This window comes from Chelonia mydas, chromosome 2 (assembly GCF_015237465.2).
Source record: "Chelonia mydas isolate rCheMyd1 chromosome 2, rCheMyd1.pri.v2, whole genome shotgun sequence".
Taxonomy (NCBI): domain Eukaryota; kingdom Metazoa; phylum Chordata; order Testudines; family Cheloniidae; genus Chelonia; species Chelonia mydas.
This window is the reverse complement of record NC_057850.1, coordinates 222,774,667-222,796,145: the sequence shown is the minus strand read 5'-3', so window position 1 is coordinate 222,796,145 and position 21,479 is coordinate 222,774,667. Positions and strand designations below refer to the sequence as shown.

Below are 21,479 nucleotides of genomic sequence, written 5' to 3'. Positions count from 1 at the left end.
TTCACTGAATTGCTTGTTTAAGGTAAAAAAAAACCCCAACCAAACAAAAAAACCCAAATATTTATTTTTGACATTCTCAAAGCAAAATGTTTTATTTTGATTTGAAATACTTCATTTCAAAAAATATCTCTTTAATTTTAGAAATTCAAAAATAGTTAAAAGTGATTCAAATTGAAATGAAACATTTTTCTGAAATGAAATGTTTCATGCAATCCAAAATAATTTTGCTTCAACTTTTGAATTCTCTGATCATTAAAAAAAAAATCAGTCTGATTCCAAACTAATTTTTTCCTTCCAAATTTTCAGAATTGCCAATGATAAAAAAATCCATTATTCACCCTACTCTACCTTTAAAACCTTTTAGCAAAATGTATGTACCCCACTCACCTTATGCCACATCTCTTCAAAGACAAACAAAACAAATGGGTAAAAATACATACCTCACATTGCTATTCACAGGAGAATATGCACTTTCATTACAGGTAGGTAAATAATAGATTTTTCAGTTCACTGATAACTCTGAAAAATTGAGGAAAAAATCATTTGAAGTAAAATATTTTTTTTTTTAATTTTCAGCAAATCAAAAAGTCAAAAGAATTATTTTTCAGTTCAAATGAAATGTTTTGTTCACCTTGAAAGGAAATTTCAATTATAATTTTGAGATTTTTTTTCAAATTGTTCCATATTGTACAACTGTATTTTATTTTTCATCATTTCATCAAATAAAATCTATCCCCTCCATATGTCAAGTGAATTCTGATCTATGTTCTTTGGCTACAGACATTTTAGTTTAAACAATATAAACCAGCCAAGTGGAATATTATAAATATGAACAGAGGCAAATTACTGTCCCATGAAAATACTCACTGAACCGAAGCTGAGACACTATAAAGCTGTGCTCTTCAAACTGTGGATACTGGCCAGATCACCATCCTCCTTTCTACAAGAAGTCAAGGCTTCTTTCCATATTTTGGGCTCCCTGTGAATCATGTAACAGTGACCTGCATATTACATCCATCCAGCTGGGCATTTAATAGGCCCCAAATCATCTGAAATTAAACAATGTATCAGCATAATTAAAAAAACAAAGTAAATGAAATTGGCTGTATTTGCTTTCATTCTGTACAAAAGTCTGAAAGTCAGGTCTAATATTTCATGGAGAATCTGCTATAGAAAATATCAGTATAGTCAAATGAAAGATTAAAAATATGAACATTTTAAAACACTTTAAAAAGAGGGCACTTTACAATTTGTAAGATGTACACATTTGAATATAGCTACTATTTTTAATGTCAGATGTAAGATTTTCCTATGTGACAGCTAAGTAATCTGTAGGTATTGACATCTTTTTTTATATTATTTCATAACTGATTCTCAGTTAACTGAACATCAGAAATTGTTGTAATCTAACGCTGAATGCCTTTGGAGTGAGTATTTTTAAAATAGATGCTTTCACTAAGAAACATCAGACCATATATGGGACTAGCTGAACTTCCCAGATATGGATATAGGGAAAAATTACAAGAAAAAGCCCTGTTCCCTTAAAATAACTTGTGCACCACCTCTGTGATGTGCACTTTTTTCTTCCTTTGCTTTTTCACTTCTTACTTTCTGCCCCTTTATGAAAAAACTATTCACTTTGTTTCAGCCATCTTCTCCCCTTCTTATGTTCACTCTTGTGAATATTTCAGTGACGCTTTGGCAGAAATGCTATGGAAAAGGTGGGTATTAAGTTCCTTTTCTCCTCCCCCATCTTTACTCACTGCTGTGCCAGTGGGTCAGAAGATCCAGCCCATGATGTTTAAACAGGGTAAAGGGCAGAGTGGTTGCAAAATGAAAACCAACAAAACAGAAGAGTGTATGTGTATGTTAGGAAAAGAATTCCTGCCTGTTGAAAACAGTTCATAATTTCATATAGATAAAATCCATTTTATCTTTGTATCTGCTCACCTTGGCAGCCTGTAATGCTACACTACAGATCAACAAACTTTATTTTTATTGACTGACTTACCTGAGGGAACAGTGAAAGAATCTAAACTTGTGGTTCCCCTTTTACAAATGTAGCCAAGTTTCCGATCACATTCCCAGTTTTCCCATTTAGCATTTCTTCCAGGATTTAAAGCTGCACAGATTTTTCCAGACTCTGGAGAGGGACTTCCTTTGAAAAAAAGACACAAAAAAAGAGAATCTCCCTGTATGTCAAGAACAGTTCTGAGTTTTAAATATGTCTGGGGAGCTTGTTCCTCGATGAATGTTAACCAGGACATTCTCATTTTTTCCCCAGTTTCAATCCAAACTCAGATTTGCAGTCTTAGAAATATCTATATGTAGTATTCAGGTTTAAGGAACAGGAAAAACATCTGTACTCGAGGTTCATTCAGTTCCATCATCCTTTTGACCTTAAAAATCCCATCATAATAGGATTTGAAACAAGAAAAACTGAATTTATGGGAAAGGCAAATCTATTTTTATGGTTGGCGCCCACATACATTTCTGAAAAAGAAAAGGAGTACTTGTGGCACCTTAGAGACTAACCAATTTATTTGAGCATGAGCTTTTGTGAGCTACAGCTCACTTTACTCTGAAACCTATACATTTCTGAGTATATTATAACGGATATATCTTACAAGAGAAGTCGAAATATATGCTGATACCACTGCTTAGCAGTATAGTTAATGAGCCAGATCCTGCCCTCACTTACATCCATGTACTCTCAGGACAGAAGTTAACTCAACATTTATAGTACTGGAATATTGTAGTCTTCTATAGATTCTTGAACAAGCTTTTGTTCACAGTAAAAATTATGCATGTGTAAACTGACCTCTCAGAGTAAAGGTATTGTGTTATAATTTGAAATACATGAAAGGGTTACCCTGTCCCAAAACCACTGACCTAGATTTAGCAATTGTCTGTCACAGTGGTGGTATAATGTATTCAGCAGGTGAGACGTGTATGTGTGTCTGTCTGTGATGGTGGGTGGGTTATACTGTGATAAAAGGTTATTTATTAATAGATAAAGTAATACACCTGGTAGTCAAAAAATACAAAAACAAAACATAACAGGGATTTTACTTAACCAGAATGGAATTGGATTCCACCTATCTACAATAACATTAAATATATTAAAAGTATATATAATAAAAAATAATTATTCGAATACACATACACACTATAACTTTCTACCAAGAGTATTTAACCACATGTAACCATCTAAATAAAAACAAATATCTATATCTAACTCTGTATGCACAGGCTATTATCTTATAGGTTATTATTAATGATCATCGTCAGTTCAAAGTTCCCCTTCCCCGCAATCTCTCACTGGGTGCAGTCTAATGCCAAAGTGAGTCTTTGAGCATCAAGCACCTCTTGTGCCTTCCTGAAGAGATGTACTTAACTCCAGTGAATGATGCTTTTTTGCAGAGGGAGAGGGGGTGCATATTAGAAAAGACCCCCTGCATCTGAGGGCCTTTTATATTTCTGTTCTGGGTCTCCAGGACAACGTGAATCAATAATAGGATATTCATTTTAAGAACACTTTCACTTCAAATTTGACAAAATGCAAAGAAGATACCAATGTGAAATTTCTAAAGATAGCTACAGCCCTCGACCCAAGGTTTAAGAATCTGAAGTGCCTTCCAAAATCTGAGGTGGCGAGGTGTGGAGCATGCTTTCAGAAGTCTTAAAAGAGCAACACTCTGATGCAGAAACTACAGAACCCAAACCATCAAAAAATAAAATCAACTTTCTGCTGGTGGCATCTGACTCAGGTGATGAAAATGAACATGCGTCGGTCCACACTGCTTTGGGAAGACCTTTTCTGGTGAGAAGAAAAGGTGGTAGGCCATATGTTACAACTTATTTTGTAAGGTTGGGCAGGTGTTCAGTGCAGGTACTCCATAGGGAGGGCAGCCAGTGACCAGATAAATGGCCTGGTAAAGGACTTGAAAGGAGTAATAATAGAACAGAACAGGAATGGATAATGGAACAGAACAGGGGAGGGGGTTGGGGACTTCTATGATTGGTACAGCAGGGAGCCAACCTCGCCCCCCTCCCCCCGCCCCGTTCTCATAGCCCTCCTTAACCCTCTTACAAGTGTGGTGGATGGTAAGGTCCAAGCCATGGCTGGGGGACCTGGATGGAAACAAAGGGGGGCTGGTGGAAGCCCCGGAGAATTTATTTGAATAAGCATGGATTAAACAAAGGGGAGCTCGTGGAAGCCCTGGAGAATTGATTTGAATAAGCGTGGATTTGCCTGCACTGTACACTTTATCTGCTGGGTAGTCCCAGACATCTATATAATAAAGTTGGGTCCTGATTAAAACCCATAACAAGTCTTGGGTCCTTCTTGTGGTATACGCAGACAATGAACATGAATTTGTCCACACTGCCTTGGATCGCTATTGAGCAGAACCTGTCATCAGCATGGACACATGTCCTCCGGAATGGTTGTTGAAGCATCAAGGGACATATGAATCGTTAGCGCACCTGGCATGTAAATATCTTGTGACGCCAGCTAAAACAGTGTCATGCAAATGCTTGTTCTCACTTTCAGGTGACATTGTAAACAAGAAACAGGCAGCATTATCTTCTGCAAATGTAAACAAACTTGTTTGTCTGAGCGATTAGCTGAACAAGAAGTAGGACTGAGTGGAGTTGTAGACGCTAAAGTTTTATATTGTTTTGTTTTTGAAGGTAGGTGTTTTGTTTTTTTACATAATTCTATATTTGTAAGTTCAACTTTCATGATAAAGAAATTACACTACAGTACTTAGGTGAATTGAAAAATATTATTTCTTCTGTTTTTTACAGTGCAAATATTTGTAATAAAAATAAAGTGGGCACTGTACATTTTGTATTCTGTGTTGTAATTGAAATCAATATATTTGAAAATGTGGAAAACATCAAAAAATATTTAAATAAATGGTATTCCATTATTGTTCAATCACACAATTAATCCTTATTAATGTTTTTTAATTGCTTGGCAGCCCTAGCTGAGATACATTGTGGTAATATGAAAACAGAATTCTGGTTTTAAATATTCAACAGGTTTATACCTACCTGGAGCCCAGTTCAAGTATCTGAAAGGACTGCCTCCAATCCATTGCCATCCACTCTTTAAATCCAGCCTGTTGAGCCCAGTCCAGAGAGCAGAACCCACACTTTCAGTTAACCCTAAACAAGAAATTACATGACATGCTGCACTATTCCATTTTCAGACAGGACCAGTCAGTAAAGATTATACTTTGTAGATTATTCATGTATTTGCTGCAGAGATTTCAGACAGGCTAATAAGAAGCTAATTAACATTTCATGCTGAGATTTTGACAAGAAGTTGCAAATAAAGCCTTTATTTATGGCAGCAATTGCAAAGTGAACATGAGCAAGATTCCATAGAGTAAACTCAGCCTTGAAACGTAAAACGTAAAACACATTAACAAAGGGTCAATTTCATTATTGCCCTGCTCCAAACTGGAGGTTAAGAACTGCTCTTCTGTTCACTGACAACGATTCCTAAAGTAGCCTAAAATACCAAATTTCTTGACATTATTGGAACCATCAGCACATACATCCATTCATACCATGCTAACCACCTTTATATAAACTCTTGGAAGTAGCATTAACCACTGAAAATGAAACAAGTTCCCTCCATCCCACCACTCCAAAAAGACTATCACAGGAGGTAGCTATAATACTATGCCTAGTATTCCCAGAATGCAAGTCAGGGCTTTCTAGAGCGTTGTTCCTTTACCTCTTAGATACATTTGCTCATGCATCTGTGTGATACTTAATAATTCTGCATTCTGTTGCTGGCAGCTTGTTCTTGCTTGGTGCCATGTTAGAGCTGATTGGGAGTTGATCTGGTAGTGGAAACCTGTTGAAGGATCTATCTTCCAAAATCTGATGGTGTCTTTACCTGCAGAGAAACAAAAGATACAGTCTGGTTACTAGTAACAATGACTAACCAGGTAAAATTAGTTATGGAGTCAAACTGAGTCTGATATTTTTGTAAAACATCATTGTGCCAGGGCCACAGGAAATCTGGGAACATTTCAGGTAGGCCAAGGAGACAAGATAATAATGTCAGCACACCAGCAATTATGTGAATCTGGCAATTATTGCCACTTGTGAAGTGGGGGACACTGGGTTAGAAGGGCTTGATGATGGAGTTGGCTGTGAATCTGTGGAAACAGTTTGCTCCAATGCAGATGGAGGGAATTCCTTTATGCTGGATGTTTGTAACACCCTCTCTAGGGACTTGAAGAAGTGTGTCTTAATCAGGGATCTGAATCATGATAGAAAAGCATTTTGAATCCATAGGAGAGGGAGTGAAGTTCAAGGATAAGAGGCATCATGGAAGAAGGCACAACTATGGAAGAGAAGTTTGGGAAGAACGGAGAGACAGTGAGAGCTGAGATGTAAGGTGGTGAATGAGAAAGTGAGGAGAAGAAACTGGTTGTTCATGTTAAAGTCAAGGGTAAGTCAGGGAAAGGGTTTGGAGAAGGACTGATGTAGGCAGAGCCATAGCAGAGGAAGCATTTTAGCAGCAGCAATTTTAAGAGATTGCCCGTGGGGAAGATGGTGGAGGAAGGAGAATGTTGCAGTAGTTCAGACAAGTTGGGACTAACGGGTTTTCATGGAGGGTTTTATTAAAAAACACACAAGTTAGAAAGCATAAAACTAGATTATTGCAACATGAGATATTAACGTCTCTAGAGTCAGTAAATTCATAACTAGGCATCCTGCAATAACTGTAACTCTGTTCTCATGTGCATATCCATTACTACAGGGTCTCGTTGCAGGATTACACAATGCTTGGCAATGTACATACTATTAGTACAATATAGGAAGGTGTAAATGAGGTACATTCTTATATACTGCTTTTCAGCAAGATTTTAAGTAAGAGGAACTGCGTGCTATTTTGTTTTTAAATTGCACCCTTTTCTATTCACATATGCAACATTTTGTATTACTGCCTTGCAAAGAAGAACAGGATGTGGGAATGAGTCATATACTGAAGTTTTATCTGTTAGACTGTTCAACATTAGCAAAACAGTGACATTTTGCTAGTGTTGGTTTGTTAAATACTGTGCTGTAGCAAACAATATATTAATGCAGAACTTACATTTTAGTGGGCAAAATCCATATAATTGGTCAGCATCAAAGTCTGTGGTTGTACCACACCAGAGCCAGCCATCTGTCCTGCCAGCATCTGTACACTCACTATACCATTTGCTATTAAACTTGAAAGGGAATACGCAGGGTGCCCCATTTGCATTTCCTAGCAATGTAAAGATATCTAAGGAGACAAAATGATAAAGATACAGAAGTGATAATATATAAATGTAAGCAGGGCCTACTGTATATAGCACGTGCTGGAGAATGCCTTCCGAACAGCATCACATTCCAGGGTCATCTTGCAAATTTTCATTCCTCCTTCTCTTGAAAATTTCAGTTCCCCAAGTTCTCAGACTCAATTAGCCTACTCATTTTATAAAACAGTCTTAGCCTTGACAGGAAAACTTTTCTAACTTAACATTTACAAATCACATTTCTGCTACAAACTGTGTTTCTAAATTTAATTTGAGAAATTACAGTGCTCACTTTATATTTCTTTTTATTACAAATAATTGCACTGTAAAAATGATAAACACAAGAAATTGTGTTTTTCAATTCACCTCATACAAGTATCATAGTGCAATCTCTATCATGAAAGCGCAACTTACAAATGTAGGGGAGGTTTTTTTTGTTACATAACTGTACTCAAAAACAAAACAATGTAAAACTTTAGAGACTACAAGTCCACTCAGTCCTACTTCTTCTGCAGCCAATCTCTAAGGGAAACAAGTTTATTTACATTTATGGGAGATACTGCCACCTGCTTCTTATTTACTACTGGGCGACTCATGGGAGGGGCACAGAGGGGAGCACCAGTTAAAGGGGGAGTGGAGGCACGTGATCTCCCCACGTGACCCCTCCCCACCCCCAGCCCGGGGACCCCATGCTCTCCCCATCCCCTCCCCATCCCACATTACCTGGGGGCGTGGCTCTGTCTTCCTGCTGCACCAGGAACCGCAGTGGAGAAAGGAAAAGAACGTGAGGCCACACGCTGGCAGCTCCTCCGGCATGGCTGACCAGTACCACTCCCACCCCCACCCCCACCCCGAACCCTGTTGTCTGTGGGGGCTGTGCAGACCCCAGACAGAAGACAGAGCTGTGTGGAAGGGCTGGAGGTGGTACAGCTGCGCCAGAGGAGCTGCTGCCATGGGCCGCCTGGGGGCCCCACATTCTGCTCCTTTTGCCGCTGCAGTTCCCTGCCGAATATGTACCCCCCCACAGGTGTCTGTGGGGACATCTGACCCTTCTTTTCCCTTCCAGACCACCATTCCAGAGGACAGAATTCCATGCTGATGACGCTCATTTAAAAAGTAATGCGTTAATTAAATTTGTGACTGAACTCCTTGAGGGAGCATTGTATATCTCCTGCTCTGTGTTTTACCCACATTCTGACATATATTTCATGTTATAGCAGTCTCAGGTGATGACCCAGCATGTTGGTTCATTTTAAGAACACTTTCACTGCAGATTTGACAAAATGCAAAGAAGGTACCAATGTGAGATTTCTAAAGACAGCTACAGCCCTGGACCCAAGATTTAAGAATCTGAAGTGCCTTCCAAAATCTGAGAAGGACGAAGTGTGGAGCATGCTTTCAGAAGTCTTAAAAGAGCAACACTCTGATGCAAAAACTGCAGAACCCAAACCACCAAAAAAGAAAATCAACCTTCTGTTGGTGGCATCTGACTCAGATGATGAAAATCAACATGCGTTGGTCTGCACTGCTTTGGATCGTTATTGAGCATAACACAACATCAGCATAGTCACATGTCCTCTGGAGTGGTGGTTGAAGCATGAATGGACATATAAATCTTTAGCACATCTGGCATGTAAATATCTTGCTACGCCAGCTACAACAGTGCCATGCAAATGCCTGTTCCCACTTTCAGGTGACATTGTAAACAAGAAGCAGGCAGTATTATCTCCTGCAAATGTAAACAAACTTGCTTGTCTGAGTGCTTGAGTGGACAGTAGGACTGAGTAGACTTGTAGGCTCTAAAGTTTTCCATCATTTTATTTTTGAATGCAGTTATTTTTCATACATAATTTTACATTTGTAAGTTCAACTTTCATGATAAAGAGATTGCACTACAGTACTTGTATTAGATGAATTAAAAAATACTATTTCTTTTGTGTTTTAAAGTGCAAATATTTGTAATAAAAATAAATATAAAGTGAGCACTGTACACTTTGTATTCTGTGTTGTAACTGAAATCAATATATTTGAAAATGTGGAAAACACAAAAATATTTATATAAATAGTATTCTATTATTGTTTAATAGTGCAATTAATTGCAATTAATTTTTAATTGCTTGACAGCATACGTATATATCTAGAGATAGATAGATAGCTTTATAGATATGGATATATAAAAAAACTGGAGAAATATGTTGAAATTTGAATGAAATATAAATAGTTAATAATATTGACTTTATGTTCAGACTTAAACCACATAAGGAAAAAAAGTGAAGTCAATGAAAATGACTAATTTCTTTACATACCCTCTAAGCCTGAGTGATTGATATTCAGTTTTCCAGCTAATCATCAGTTCCTGAGTGACCACGAACACTGAGCAAATACAGGGAAGAGTATACAGCTCAATGGAAAACGTAAAACTAAAATTGAAAATAACCTTCTACTGAGGTAGAAAAGATTGTACTGTCCCAAACAAATATAATTAAAGCACTGAAAAGTATTTTTCCCTAACAAAAAAGAAGTTGATTATAAAGGTTAAACTTTCTCAATTATAGAACAGTAAGTCTTACATGTGTACTTGGAAAATTGGTTGAAATTCTAATGAAAAACAGAACAATGAAACACCTGGAAGATCATGATATGATAATGTCTAACTAGCAGGGCTTCTGCAAAGAAACATTGTGTACATTGTGTACATTAATCTCTTAGAATTCTTTGAGCATGTCAATAAATTAGTGGATAAAAGAGAACTAGTTGACATAACTTTTATAGATTTCCAAAACGCCTTCGACAAGAGTCTACTATAGAAACGAACTAATCCTGGGTTATTAGGCAAAATATTGTCATGGACCAAAAACTGGCTAGGAGGTAGAAAGCAAAAAAGTAAGATTAGACAATTTTTATCCTGGCAAAAGGTTAATAGGCCAGTGCCTCAAGGATGCATACTAGGTCCCGTACTGCCTAATATATTTGTTAATGATTTGTGAACAGTGTAGCAAGGTAGCAAAATTTGCAGAGGGCACAAAGTTTTTTAGGTTAGTCAGGACCAGAGTGGACTGTGAGAAACTTTAGAAACACCTAAGAAAGCTAGATGACTGAGCAGCTGTTGTAGCATGCCCTCATCTCTGGAGCTAACTTGTGTCAAAGCTGGCGTCACCCTGCATACTCCCTGGCTGGCCAGTGTGCAGCTGCGGGGGTGCGTGCCTGACACAGTTTCCTCTTACGGGCTCTCAGTAAGTTCAGTGAGGCTTTATGGAGTGAACAGTGTCCCTTCCAGGGTGGGGGGTCTCATTTATTTAATCAAAGGCCAAAAGGCCATGCAGGGAAGTCTTCATCTCTAAAGTCTAGCTGGGGAGTGAGAATTAATCTTAGTCTGTCTGCATCATTCAAATCCATCCTTCTTCTCCATCCAAGATCTTGATTTGGGATCCTCTTCTGGAGTCAGGCCTCCTGACACCACCTGAGGAATAGTTCCTTCTCGGGTCACAGGGCCCCTGCAGAGGTCAAACCACTGCAGCTCTTCTCTGGAGCGGCACATAGTTCCCCAGTGATCAGGACCTCCTGCCACTGTATGGGAAGGTCCTTTTGCTGAAACTGGGCCTCCCTAGGCACTTGGCATTCATAGCCCTTCTCTCTCAGAACCTGCTCCGTACAGGAGCACCTTTCCTAAGTCCATCTTTTCTGGTGGGCTCTCCAACCAGCTCTCTGAGAAGCTCCTTCCCTCAGGAAAGTTTCTTCTGTTCTGCTGACCTTCCTGACTGGACCCTCTTAACCCTTTATTACGACCAGGTATTCCTTAGCTATTTAACTGCAGCCCAGCCATCCAGGCAATTAACTACTTACAGGTAGATCTGGGTTGGCTCATTCTCTTTAGTGGAGCTTGTCTTAGGTAGGCTAGGTGCCTGCCCCTCTCAGAAAGTCAGTTACCCTGTGACAGCGCCCTGATGGCAAATGAAATTCAATGTACATAAATGCACAAAGACAGGTTTCAGAGTAACAGCCGTGTTAGTCTGTATTCGCAAAAAGAAAAGGAGGACTTGTGGCACCTTAGCGACTAACCAATTTATTTGAGCATAAGCTTTCGTGAGCTACAGCTCACTTCATCGGATGCATACTGCACAAAGTTATCCACATTGGAGGCAATAATGTGACTTGTACACCTCCCGGGCGTCTAAATTAACTGTATCAAATCAGGAAAGGGACCTGTGCATCTCTGTAGACAGCTTGGTGACAACCTTGGCTCACTGTGCAGCTGCAATCAAAAAAGCAAACAAGATGCTAGGCTGCATAGGGAATGGGATGGAGAATAAGACGAAAAATATTATAATAACTTTATATAAACGAATGGTGCAGCCTCATCTGGAATACTTTTTGCAGTATTGGTCATCCCCTGTCAAAAAGGATATTGCAAAATTAGACAGAGTACAGAGAAGGGTAATAAGAATGATCAACCGCCTAGAAAATTATCTTATGAAGAGAGATTGAAATGATTCAGATTGTTTCCTATAGAAAGGAGATGAATAAGAAAGAGTACATAAAATAAAGACTGATATAAAGAAAGTAGATCAGGAACTTCTGTTCTCCCTGTCTCATACACAAGAACAAGGAGACGTTCAATGAAATTAAAAGGTGGGAAATTCAACACTGATAAAAGGAAATACTTCTTTACATAATGGGTAGAAAGGCTGTAGAACTTACTGCCACAGGAAGCTACTGAGACCAAGGACCTAGCGAGATTCAAAAAGAAATTGGATGTTTACACAGGTAACAAGAATATCCAGAAACTATAATTAAACACAAGCATTTTGGAAGAGATATTACACATCATGCTTCATGGCTTTAGCCAGTCTCTAACCATTAGAGATCATGATAAGACCTAATGTGTGGGGCAGATCCCCTTGCATCTGCCCTCTACAGGGTTCTTATGCCTTCCTTTTGAGCATTTGTTGCTAGTCACTGTCAGAGAGACAATACTGGATTAGACGGACTTTGGGTGTGATCCAGTGTGGTAATTTCTATGCTCCCAACTCTGTTCAGATACTATGGCGAAGAGTGCAATACTAAAACTAACAAAGAAAACTCCCCCTTATAGCAAGTAGGTGTTGTGACTGAGAAGAGACTGCAAGATTGGACCCCAAATAAATAACTTTATAGCAATATGAGGCAAGGTCTCTCCACACTTGCTGCCCATTATTATCAAAAGAAAACTGGGAAGTGAAGGAGCTGTAGGGATGCTGACTCACAAAAGCATCCCTAGCCAACAAAGCACTTAAGCACATGCCTGACTTGTTAAGCAAGTGCCAAAGCCCCACTGAACAAATGGGAGTTAAACACCTGCTCAAGATCTTTCTGGAATAGGGATGTATTTAAACATTTGCTCAAGTCTTTTCTGAATCAGGACTTTAGAGAGAAAAACATCTGAATTATTCTCCAGGTCAGTGTATATAGTAACAACTATCACTAGCTACAGCCGTTGAAAACCAAACTCCCAGGAGCACTGACTTGTGAGGTAAATGAGGGAACTTGCTGTTTTCACTAATTTCATTTTTTAAAATATTTTTAAGATGGATTTATGTTCTACATATGAACTGGTTTAAAATATAAATTAATCTTTCAATGTATTCTCTCCATCCAGATTCATAAACAGTGAAAGAATGGGAGAAAATTTCCTTTCGGGCCACCAAACTTGATGGGACCAGTAAACATAAGCCAGTGAGCAGAATGTAATTTTTCATGCAGAGTAGCTGAATAAACTAACAAGATGATGATGATGATGATTTATTAGTCTCTCAGGTGCCACAAGTACTCCTGTTCTCTTTGTACTTACACACAGTGTAATTTCACATTTCTTTGTCAAGAAGGCAGGTACAATCACTAAGATACCAGTGCAGCAAATCACATGCTTAAGTGTTTTGTTGGATCACCATCTAATTTCATCTACATGTTGTAGCAGTCATCATTCCCTAAGCGCTGCATCTACAGTGTAATCACATTGTTTTCCTTTTGTCATTATTAACACTTACTTGATAGAATTACCTTTCTCAAATTAGCCACCAACTTGGAAGGTCAGTTCACTCAAGGCCCAGTTCTGCAATATATCCATATTCAAAACTGAGTCAAGGATTGTGGGGTCAAATGCTTAAGAGTCCATATGCTCTAATAAATACACAAAGAAATTAGCAAAATAATAAAAGGATTAATTTTCAGACCTTTACCTTCATAGCCCCAGGAGCACAAATCATCTGTGTTTCCATAGATCTTCCATTTGCTCTTTACACTTGCTCCCTTGGATACTATGATATTTTCTTCTTGGTTGCCAGAATGAAAAAATAAATCTTCTCCTTCAAGTGAAAACAGGGTTTCATTTCTGCATCCCCACTGTTGAAGTTCACTTGTCTTGTTGCAAGGATTCAGAGTGATTGCAACCTGGTCTTTCTTTGAAGGCACTCCCAAACATAGTTTTAATGCCACACTCAAAAGCTGGTGATCGGAAACCCACTTGAATTTTTGTGACTCATTGTCCTGGTTGCAAATGGCAGTTCTGACTGAGCTAGAACTGTGAGCTTGTACACAACGTTTGTGGTCTTCATTATATATTAAAAATATTCCACTTTCTGTAAAACAACACGAGAAAAAACATTTTTTTGGCCAGAGGGGTTTGTAAGCAGAAGAGTAGATTTTTTTCCTACTGAAGGAAGCATGATTTTTACCACTTAACTATAGGTTCTGTTAAACCCTAAGCAGAAAGAAGAAATTTCTTCTGCAGTATGGATAACTGGGGAGAAAGAAATCAGGTGTCACTCATGCATGCAGAAAGAAGCAATCATTCACATACATGCACAGATAAAATGCATAAGACATTTTTCCAAGAAGCCTTTCAAAGATGAACTGTGAGAAATCAAAATAACTTCAAGCAGATGATATCACTGGGTATAGTGTGTTAAAATTGCTTTGTATGTTTATTAACTAGACTAACGTCTGTGGTAATATCTTATACATTTATACAGCCTGAAACACAACGTTGGTAATTTATATATTTTAAATATGATATATCATAAAAATCAACAACGCCATTTTAGAGACTCAGATTTTAAAGTTTGACAAATCCTAAGACCAAATTTCATTGCACTGATTGTCCATTCATTGGTGTCATTATTGTAAAAAATAATAATAATAATAATGTTGTGCAATTTGTTGTATTACTGGCAATCATTTATTTATTATAACAACAAAGTATCTAACCTCCTCTCTGTCATTTACTATGCTATCCTGGTCTGATTTTACTTTTTTAATAATCTGAAAGTCAACCAATTGCCTATTTCAGTTATTTTTTTTTAAAGGTTCCTACAGAGTATTTCTAATTCTCCATACTGAACCTTTCCACCTTCATTTTTCAGAAATATCAATTTCTAGTCAAATCTTTCACGCTGAACCCTACATTCCTTATACATTCAAAACTCATTGTGTCAAATTCCAGTGCTACCCTGCTCCACAGAGCAGAACCAGCTGGCATTGTGTGGACATAGAGGTCTGTTCATAACCTGAGGGGACAATGTCTCTGCTCCAGGCATGGCAACACTATATAATGTTCCAGACACATTTCCTTTATTGCAAATCCAATTTTGAGTCTCTGATTCTCCTCTCATGCATCCTAGTGTCAATCAGAAATAACTCCACTGAAGCTAAAGGAATTACACCTGTGTAAAGGAGAGGTGACTTCAATCAGAACTGGTCTCTCTCGCCATAGGGAACATTTGTGAGGCATTTAAGGTTAAGCAGACAAGATGTTGTTTTTCACATCTCAGTTACACAGAGCTGCATCCCTATTCTATTGCTATAAGCCATTCAAATTAATAATTTCAGAAATAAAATATAAAGAATAATCAGACTGCATCAAAGGGCATTAAAGTGACCCAGGAAAAGCATGAGAAGAGAAGCACTTTCATATCCTCATTTACAACAGATGTAGGACATGGACTTACCCAGCTGCTGAATAGTTTCATGGATAAGAGAGAGCAAAACCAGGAGTAGTGAGAGAGTCATTGCAAATATTTAATTGCTTTCTTCTGATGTGTCAGTAGTTCTTATCACAAACTAAAAGATCCATATGAAATGAGCTACTTAGTAGGGCCTCCTTAGTTCTGAAGGCAGATGGATCAGGGGAAGTTTCTAAATAAGGAAATATCCTGTCACGTGTGGCATTTTGAAACACCAGGAATTCACAAAGCAAACTTTGATTATGTAAGTGAATCTCTTTCTACTGAGGCTAAAGTCTTCTTCCACAGAAATGCAAGTGGTAAGCAAAGTGGTGCCAGTTCAGTGCAGATTTTCTGGGGACATGTTTGTGTGAAAAAGAGGTCAGATGTTTAGGTTGTCAAGTCTTCCGCTCTCTAGAGAGCAAATGCTGCACCAGCAGTAAAAGCATAACTTGTCCCTTTCCTTCTAGGATAAGCTTTAAAAGTCCTTCTAATACTGAGAATTATGATACCCCAAGTCACAGAAATCCTTCAAAATTTCTGTGATAAATACATGTGGTGTTCCTTTTTCAAGAATTAGAAGTTAGGATATCTCTTTTCTCGTGCCATAGTTCATCCCCATAAAGACCTATTTAGAGCTGCATGGTAAGGTTGGGATGTAGTCTGCGTGTTCCCATGTTTCAGAGAAACTGTATTTGGCTGTAAAGTTCAGCTCCAGAATCAGATCAAAATTCAAACTTTCCAAAGATTGAGAAAGTTGAAAACATTTTAAAAATGAGTACAGGGGTCTTTTAATAGGAGTGTGAATAAGATGAGACTGAAGCCATAGTAAGGCAGCAATACAACGGATTGAAATGATATTTGAAAACATTTATTAGATTAATTGAGCCATTTTTTTCTCGTAATAAATTATACACAAACCAATCACATTTTTTTTTTACAATTTGTTCATCGGTCAAAATTGTTCCCTGAATCCTTTTTCCAAACACACATGGGCACGGGATTGTTTGTGAATGGCTCATCATGAATATTGGTCCTAATTTGCAGTTACTTTGTTCTTTTGCATGAGGCTGCAGAGGAAGGGGTGTAGCAAAGGTAACATTCCTTGGGTGAGATTCTGCATTGTGCCTGTAGGAGGGGCAGCACAGAACACACAGCCCAGGGAGAGTGGGGCCCCTAAGGCGGCTTTAAGCTTTGTACAATTCCAGTCCCGGGCTGCTCCAGGGCTGCTGGTGTAACTGTAAAAGCTGTGAGGAGTGCATCTAAGCAGAGTTGCAGGGCCACACTATGACCCACAGCCCTGCCCAGGATCTCCACAGTGCTGCATGCTGTGGCCTCGCATCTCACATATGAATCACGCCCCCAGGTTATCCCCTGACATGTCCCCTACACCAGAGCTTGAGGGGGAGGGGATCCTCACAGGTCAGCTGTCTTCTGAAGTGTCTCCACCAGGTGAATCCTTCCCTTATAGAACCGGGGCATCTGGGCCCCTTTACATCACGTCAACCCTTTTACCTGGCATCCAGGGGCTGGAGCAGGAATAAGGACCTCACCGCCTCTATTCTAGGTGCAGAGCTCTGCAAGTTCCTCAGAGCAGCCTCAGTCTACTTGTAGGCCCTGGGAAGAAGTGAGCTGCAGTAGTGTAGGTACCTCTTGCTACAGTCAACATATTTACGATGCAGAGGCCTGGGAAAAGTGGTGGTGAAGAGCCTTTACACCAGCCTGTAGTCTCAGGAGGCTATCTGCACTCATTTTACAGCACCTTTACACTGCCACTCCACTTATTGTATGTTTATAGCATTTATGAGCTGCCTTGACTCCACATGCCAATGTTGATACACTGGTAGGTACGACCACCAGAAAACTTTTGTGAAAGAAAGCCACTTAGTGTTTCGGGTGAGAAGTGTTGTAACACAAAATAAAGTCATATGAGCTAAAACACCCATTGCAGATAGCAGGTATTTGTTGGAAAATGCTGAGAGATTAGATTCTAAAGTGAAATTATGCCAGCAGAAAAACTCAGAAGTCTCTGCTTTGATTATGAAACAGAGACCTAAATGCAAAAATTAGACATAAGCTATTTGTTTTGACAGCTCAACTTAAATCTCAAAAGGAAGGAAAGATCCTTAAGGAGCTCCAGAAAATTAAAAAGGGGAACTGCATAAATTACTGAATAATATAACTCTATGGAAACTCAAGCAACTATAAACATTAGGCAAGGGAAAGAATATAATTTGAACTTTTCAACTGTGGACAAAATATGTTGATCGAATAAGAACATAAACAAAAATAAGTAAGAACCAGAGCTATGTGAATAACTGATTTTTTTTTCTTTCTTTCTTTTTTTTGGCAATTCTGCAAAAATTGAAAGAAAAATTCATTTTGCATCAATGGAAAACAACATTTTCAAAATTCTCAGACAATCAAAATAATAATTTTAGATTGGAACAAAACTTTTTGTTTGAATGGAAATAAATGTTTTGTTTTGCTTTTTAATGAAGTTAAAGGAAATTTTTAAATGAAAAGCTCTTTTGGCTCAAAAATGTACACACATTTGTTTTGGAAATGTTAAAAGAAAATGTTAATTTTTTTCTGATTTTAAGGGGGTTTTTTTGGCAAAAACCATTAGTTGAAACCAACATGAATTTGAAAAATATCTTGGACACCGAATCTGCATTTTTCTCCAAAAAAAGTTTCAGTTGAAACGTTTCACCTATCCCTAGTAAGAATCCTGATCAGTACCACCTAGATAACTCAAACCTTTGCTGAGTTTTACAGAACCCTCTGCAAGAAGCTCTCACATGTAAAGGTTTCCCCTAGACCCAACAGTGCAAAACTCATTACTCAAGAATTTATCGGACATTGTTAAAAACTGACCAAACAACACCACCGTAAGCCCCAACTGGAGTTCTGGCAGATATTTTTTTCTAGACAGTCTTGAAATTATTCTCCTCATCATTAACTGGTGCCTCCAGTTTTATTTTATATGAAGGCTTCTTCCGAGAATCATAGGAGACAGTAACGTATATCAATAATTCACAAAACAAGACAAAGTTCTCACTCGGTGAACCCCCGCATTAGTCACTTTCACTTAGACCTAGGTTATAAGACTTTTAAAAAATATCCAAATCTTGAGGGTTATTACTAATTTTTAACATAAGTCCTTATTCAGGTGAAATGAGGGCTCGGCTACATGGGGAGGTAGTGGGCAGCAAGCGGGGGCATTAATCTACAGCACACTAGTATGCCGCTCACTAACTGTCGACGTGGATCCTGCTATCATGCATTAAAAGTGATATAGTGTGCTTTGATCTACTCTGGGAGTAGGTCAATGCGCATTGGGGAACTTTTAATGCATGTAGGATAGTAAGGTCCATACGGAGAGTTAATGCATGACACACTAGTATGTTGTAGATTTGCACCCCAGCTTGCTGTACACTAACTCACTGTTTAGACAAGTCCTCCCATTTGACTTAATAATACCTATAATATAAAATATACCCATAATAATACCTAACTCTTTTATAACGATTTGCATAGGTGAATCTCACAGCACCTTACAAAAGAGGTCACTATCACTATTTTACAGATGAGGAAACTGAGGCACAGAGACTTGCTTAAGGTCACCTAAGAGGCCAGCATCAGAGCCAGGAATAGAACCTTGGCCTTCTGAGTTCCAGATTAGTGCACTATCCACTTGGCTACGCTACTTCCCCTATTGTATGTTGTATACTGGGACAAGACAGACTTTATTCCAGGGAGACATGCAGAGGTAATGGTGGGAGGATTCTGAATGTAACATCAAACAGATTCTCCCTGGAGCAGCAATGCTTTTACGGACCAATCCAATATCTAATGAAGTCAGTGGGAGTATTTCCACTGATTTCAATGGGCATTGGACTGGGGCCCTTAATTCTTGATGAGGAAAAAGGCTTTGGAGGTTGAGATGGCTGTACCAAGTAGCTGGGAATATTAATTCTGATGATCTGGGGAAGTAAGATTACATGGATAAAAATTAGGGCTGTCGATTAATCGCAGTTAACTCACACGATTATCTCAAAAAAATTAACTGCAATTTAAAAAATTAATCGTGATTAATCATGCTGTTAAACAATAGAATACCAGTTGAAATTTATTAAATATTATTGGATTATTTTCAAATATATTCATTTCTATTACAACACAGAATACAAAGTGTACAGTGCTCAGTTTATATTATTTTTATTATAAATACTTGCACTGTAAAAATGATAAAAAAGTAATAGTATTTTTCAATTCACCTCATACAAGTAGTGTAGTGCAATTTCTATCATGAAAGTGTAACTTACAAATGTAGATTTTTTTTTTGTTACATAAGTGAACTCAGAACCAAAACAATGTAAAACTTTAAGGCTTACAAGTCCACTCAGTCCTACTTCTTGTTCAGCCAATTGCTAAGACTAACAAGTTTGTTTACATTTACGGGAGATACTGCTGCCTGCTTCTTATTTACAATGTCACCTGAAAGTGAGAACAGGCGTTTGCATGGCACTTTTGTAACTGGCGTTGCAAGGTATTTATGTGCCAGATCTGCTAAACATTCGTATGCCCCTTCATGCTTCAGCCACCATTCTGGAGGACATGCTTCCATGCTGATGATGTTCGTTAAAAAAAATAGTGCATTAATTAAATTTGTAATTGAACTCCTTGGGGGAGAATTGTATGTCCCCTGCTCTGTTTTACCTGCATTCTGCCATATATTTCATGTTATAGCAGTCTCGGATGATGACCCAGCACACGTTGTTTGATTTACGAACACTTTCACTTCAAATTTGACAAAATGCGAAGAAGATACCAATGTGAAATTTCTAAAGATAGGTACGGCCCTCGACCCACGGTTTAAGAATCTGAAGTGCCTTCCAAAATCTGAGAGAGACAAGGTGTGGAGCATGCTTTCAGAAGTCTTAAAAGAGCAACACTCTGATGCAGAAACTACAGAACCCAGACCACCAAAAAAATAAAAATAAAAAAAATCAGTCTTCTGCTGGTGGCATCTGACTCAGATGATGAAAATCAACATGCATCAGTCCGCTCTGCTTTGGACTGTTATCGAGCAGAACCCGTCATCAGCCTCGATGCATATCTTCTGGAATGGTGGTTGAAGCATGAAGGAACATATGAATCTTTAGCGCATCTGGCACATAACTATCTTGTGATGTTGGTTGTAAAAGTGCCATGTGAACGCCTGTTCTCACTTTGAAGTGACATTGTAAACAAGAAGCGGGCAGCATTATCTCCTGCAAAAGTAACCAAACTTGTTTGTCTGAGCGATTGGCTGAAGTAGGACTGAGTGGACTTGTAGGCTCTAAAGTTTTACATTGTTTTATTTTTAAATGCAGTTGGGGGTTTTGGTACATAATTCAACATTTGTAAGTTCAACTTACATGATAAAGATATTGCACGACAGTACTTGTATTAAGTGAATTGAAATATACTATTTCTTTTGTTTTTTACAGTGCAAATACTTGTATTCAAAAATAAATATAAAGCGAGCACTGTACACTTTGTATTCTGTGTTGTAATTGAAATCAATATATTTGAAAATGTAGAAAACTTCCAAAAGTATTTAAATAAATGGTATTCTATTATCGTTTAACAGTGCAATTATCCGTGATGAATTTTTTAAATTGCTGGGCAGCCCTAATAAAAATATTAGGTGGTTCTTTGTACGATTAACAAAAATAAGTGCCAGCTTCTGCAAAAGCTGAGACTTAAAAAGAGGAAGGCTATAAATTGGCAGGATTTAAACTTCCCGTTCCTTTCTCTGGACTCTGTGAAGATCTGGAGGATGAAAAACAGAAAATTATAAAAAAAATGTAGAACCAAACTGAATATAGAAAGATGTGTTTGACGGACAGTTGCAAAATGAATGTGTGGTCTCAGGCCAGATTCTATTGGAAACCCCAGCAAGTAGAAAAGCTTTGTACATCTCCACCAGCACAAAGCAGCATATTAGGACACAGCAAAGCTAGGGCTCATTTTCTCAGTTCCCAGCTCTGTCCCTTATATGTGACATTCTGCAAACTACAGGCTATATTTTAGCCACTTGTAATGATACTTGCTTCAAAGGGGTTGTCAAGATTCCTTCCCCACTCTGAACTCTAGGGTACAGATGTGGGGATGTGCATGAAAACCCCCCTAAGCTTATTTT

General features: G+C 38.3%; 1 pseudogene; it reads right to left on the bottom strand.

Moving 5' to 3' along the window:
• The window catches only part of LOC102943704, a 45,574-nt pseudogene extending 30,140 nt beyond the window's left edge, over window positions 1-15,434 (bottom strand).
• Window positions 15,435-21,479: the final 6,045 nt, after the last annotated feature.